The following is a 4,970-nucleotide window of genomic DNA, read 5'->3' as shown; positions in this document are numbered from 1 at the left end:
GGGGGCATTTTTACTCATACATACGTAACACTAGTGTCTATGTCTTAGCACTGGCCTTCCACTATGACTGAAAAACATGATACAGTAAACAGCTTTTTTTTAGGTAGGGTTGTCCAAGACATTAGGAAATCCATTCTACCTGAAAGAATAAGCGGCTATTCAAAGGATTAGTCAAAAACTACAAAAAGCTTTCCTATTGTTGATGACTAACTGCAGTGTCACTGGCTGACCTTCAGTTAAAACAGGAGGCTGAGTGATAGTGTGGGCTGAAACTTTTTTTAAATTAGCTCCCTTTGAAGCAACTGCCTCACAGTGAATATGCTTATTATAAAAGATGAATAATGATATTTATTAATTAAATGGCAGATATGTGGGGAACTAAATGCAGGACTGGGTGAAAAAAAAAATATAAGTGACGCATCATCATTACATCATCAAAGTCAGTTTCTGAGTTCCTCTGTCCTGGGCTTTGTTACTCCAATAAAGAGCATTAATGTTTGTATTTTTTAAAGACTGTTAAAATGTAATGTTTGGAGTTTAAGCATCCCAGCAGCTGCTTAAATGAGAGATGCTGGAATGGTCCTCGATGATTCACCCGAAAAGGATGACAAGCTGGGCTCCAAAAACAGCAGCTCTTCATCCTCATTCCTAATAACGCTGTTATTAAGAAGACATAAGTGTTGGTTTTAAGGCTGCTATGAATCAGAGGGAAGCAGACTGTCTTACCACAGATGCGCTGTGATGACCATGTCTTTACAGTTCTTGGCGCAGGAAACAATTGAGGGGGTCTTCCTTGACTGGGCAGAGATCCCCCGCTCCTCAGAGAAAACCTGCTCACATCGAGCTCCTCTTCTGAGAGATGATGTTTCACCTCATGGAGCTTCACGGGACCGAACACACAGCGGGGAGTTATACAAATAAATACATAGAGAGAGAAAAAAAGTGCTGTGATAGTCCGTTTCCTTGAATGCGGGGCTGTGATGCTCAGCTCATCTCTCCGCTGCACCCCAGTCGCTCCTCCCTGCAGCAAGATCGGCTTTAGGCGGGAAGAAAAGCCCGGAGTGGATCCAAAGAGGGGCGGAAGTGAGGCCGCGAGAAAACACGGAGGTGGAGTCCGGAAAAAATTCGGATCGGACTGAATCAAGTTAGAGGGAGGGAGGAAAAAACTAAAGTTTGACGTGTAAAACTGTTGAAACAGTTGACTTTAAATGAATTTAGCTAAATATGAATCATTCTGGGAAATATTTTTGGAGATGTAACAGTTAAAGGATTTGACAAAAATGTAAAAATGCCACCAAATAAGACTGACTGAGAGACACTGATTGGCAATGGCTGCCTCAGTGTCAGGAAAGAAACTTTTTAGAAATTGTAATATCTACGGAAGTAGATGATTGATTTTTAAATTTTATTTCAGTATACTATGAGAAAAAAGTCTGAATTCTGACTTTAATCTCAGAATTCAGACTTTTTTCTCATGTTATACTGAAATAAAATTTAAAAATCAGTGAAACTTTTTCATTTTTTTCAGTCAGAATTCTGAATTTTTTCTCACAATTCTGACTTTAATCTCAGAATTCTGACTTTAATCTCAGAATTCTGACTGAATTCTGACAGCTAACATTCATGTTAGCATCAAGCTGTATCCATGTCTGTTTTAAAGACTAAACTAGCTCTCTTGTTTTAATCACCTTCTGCTCTTCCATTAATGAAATAGCACCACCAGGACCCCTCAGGCACGTAAAAAGTCGCCTAATCCTGTCATTTTCCACCAATGTGTTACTGGCCCTCCTAAACTCACATCTCACAGTGGCCCTCCCAAACAACTCACATCTTTGTCAGTGAAGCTGAGTGCTCCCACACCTCTTCCTTCGTGGTGCCCATCTACATTAAGATCCAAAATTCTGAGACTAAAGTCAGTAAAAAGTCAGAATTCTGAGATTAAAGTCAGAATTCTGAGGGGAAAAAGTCAGAATTTTGAGATTAAAGTCCGAATTGTGAGAAATAATGTCAGAATTCTGACCTTTTTCCCATATTAAACTGAAATAATATTTAAAAATCAGTCCAATTTTTTTTCTTCCCTTAGGGAGCAGTGGGCTGCCACTGTACGGCGCCCGGGTAGCAGTGTGGGATTAAGGCTCTTACTTACGGACCCAGAGTGGCGGTCTGTGGGAATGGGGCTCAAACTCCGAACCTCAGGATTTCAAGCTCTAAACCCTAACTGCCACTCCCATATGACAGTAGAAATAGGATTATGTCCTTCAGGGTAAAAAAAAAAACAGCTTGCTAGCACTAGTGTGATGTCCCTACTGGTATTAAATAGTGCCTTTCATTTGCAAGTCTGAACTTCTGATCTTTAATATTTCATATGTAACACCTCCAAAACTCAGAATTACTTGTTATACCCAACCTGTGGAATTAAGATGGATTTTACTCATATCATCAGTTTTCAAACTGTTCAAATGTAATTGTTTTTAGCATTTCTTTATCATTTATGTTACATTTAGCTACACAAAAGCCCTTTTTTTGTCATTACTGTTGTTGGTCCTACTAGCTATATACTTACAATAGGGAAACTGGAACGCTATATCCTAAGAGATTTTATTTGTGATATAAATGCTTCTTTTTTTTTCTTTTTTTTTTTTACATTCAATATTATAGAAATATATCATTCATGAGATAAGCTTTTAGGGTTATTTTTTATTTCAATTGGAAGAAAACACACAAAAAAGTAATTTTATTTATAATGTAGTTTTTACACAGAACTTAATAGGATTTGTTTTCTAAACTTAATCTTTCCTTCAATGTGTTTTATTTCAAGTGTCAAGGAATTTAATATCGTCAAATAGTTGTTAACATTCACAGTTTATGAATGCTGGATTTGTTACCTCTATATTTTGTCTTGTAAAAAACAGATATATCTACAAAGCAGTCTATAAAATATAGAAAGTAAAAATGTACAAAAGAAAACCATTTAAAACATCAAAAAAATTGTATTTTTTTTTCCAATATTTTTTAAGATAAGAGAGATTGGCTCTCATTTTTGTTCTTTGGTCTCAGAGACACATGTACCTAAATCTCCATACGGCTCGAGCAGGTGAATTAATTGTTGGAATATTCAAGATGCTTGTTTAATAAAATGCACAAATAGCAACTTCCAGGTTTTAATATAAAGGCTAGAACCCAAATTTCAATATTTCTCTCAAAAAAACAAGAGCATACCAAAGACAGAATATGAACATCTACTGTAAACATGGGCATAAAATCTGAGCCAAGTGATTTGCCAAGAAGAATTACGAGTATCAATGCTGGAGGACCCTTATGTCAAGTTTCTAAATATGTAATTTTAAAAAAGTATTTCAGACCATCAGAGCGACACCATAGCAAATGTCTTACTGAGAGTAAACTATCCTCCTGCTCCATACCTCCTCCTTCTGCACATCACTTCATGGAAAGTTTTCTAAGCTTTTCACAGACAGTTCATAAATTAGAAATAGCTTAACTGAACTAACATCACTTTTATAAAACTAATATAGCAAGTCTGAAATTGAAAGAGCGTAATTGCGGCCCTCTGAATTTGATTTTATAGTTTTGTATTGCCCCCATGTGAACATTTTGGACAGAAGACAAATATTTGGCTCTTAAACTGTGATGTTGCTAGCAGTGCTTAACATCAATCTATACAGACGGCAGAGAGTAAATGAAAAAAAAAAAGAATAATGAGCTAAATGTTTAAATTTAAAGAGCACTGACTGAGAGTCACAGAAAGAATGAAGTTTCTTGCCTATAAAATAAAATATCAGGCACTAATTATGTCCTTTAATTTACATTATACATTAAAATCTGTAAACGATTTTTGTTTGTTACTTTAACGAAGAAAAACAATGAAAAGAAACTGCTTCCTTTACAGCATTAATTGGGACTCACTTTTTTTAGAGCTCTTAATTCCAAAAGCCAGACGATCACTAACACTAATATAAATAACACCTTAATATCTGTTTCATTGGAAGTGATGACACTTTTAGTTTCCGTTTAAAAAATTATGATAAGTTGAACTGTTTTATATTATGTAATCATTAAGCTAAACTTTGAGGGTTCATCAAAGAGCAGTAGAATTGCATAACTCTGAGTTTATAAGTTGAACTTAGTTCTGTTAATCTGTAATATGCAGCATGTAGTATCCAAGGGTCGTTGACATTCAGAGTGAGGATGTTATCTGCTAATTTGATAAATTAGAAGGCCAGACATCCTCAAGCTGCTGACTCACTAGGGGCTGTTAATCTGCAGGGGTTCCTAGGAACGGACACCTCTGTAAAACAATGGAAGGGGACAGTTTACTTTAAACATGCATTCAGGTACATGTAGTCTGAGAGAAGACAGAATAAAAGGGACATTCTTTAGTATTAATTCATTTTGGCTCCATCTGTGTAGTTGCTGTGCAGAATATACTCTATCTGTTAAACTCCTTGTTCCAAGTAAAACACCTGTAATCTTATAAAGTCAACTGTTGCCTATAACTGGTTTTCTTAGCTAGAAGACTTAACCAATCTGTCTGTATGTATTGTGGCCCAGCTTTGATGACACCAAAAAGTGGAAATCCACAAAGGCCGCAGATGCACCATGGACTTATTTTACGCAGGCAAAAGAAAAAATGTTTCTCGGTAAAATCCTTTAGTTTTCTCAGTTTATTTTTTACTTAGGCAAGAAAACAAAACAAAAAAAGACAAATATTTCCTCCATCTTTCTCTTGTGCTGGTAAAAAAAAACATACACCCACCCAGATGCATGCTGGTCCTAACATTGACTGCCTATTTATAAAAAATCATTCACCTAAATGAATGATAACTAACCAAAAACAAAGGAACGCTAAATAACCAAAAAACATGATCTCATAACAGATATCAAACAGATATCTATCTATCTATCTATCTATCTATCTATCTATCTATCTATCTATCTATCTATCTATCTAT

At 35.8% G+C, this 4,970-nt stretch overlaps 1 protein-coding gene across 2 annotated transcripts in view; it reads right to left on the bottom strand.

Annotated features, from left to right (window-relative positions):
• osbpl6 (oxysterol binding protein like 6) overlaps positions 1-1,009 on the bottom strand; it is a 59,625-nt gene extending 58,616 nt beyond the window's left edge. For both annotated transcript variants that reach the window (XM_015370402.1, XM_015370403.1), the window contains exon 1: positions 727-1,009. The gene's annotated coding sequence lies outside the window, so the exon portion shown is untranslated. The remainder of the gene's footprint in view (positions 1-726) is intronic.
• Positions 1,010-4,970: the final 3,961 nt, after the last annotated feature.

Source organism: Cyprinodon variegatus, unplaced genomic scaffold (assembly GCF_000732505.1).
Source record: "Cyprinodon variegatus isolate N-32 unplaced genomic scaffold, C_variegatus-1.0 Scaffold46, whole genome shotgun sequence".
Classification (NCBI taxonomy): domain Eukaryota; kingdom Metazoa; phylum Chordata; class Actinopteri; order Cyprinodontiformes; family Cyprinodontidae; genus Cyprinodon; species Cyprinodon variegatus.
This window is presented reverse-complemented; position numbering and strand designations above follow the sequence as displayed.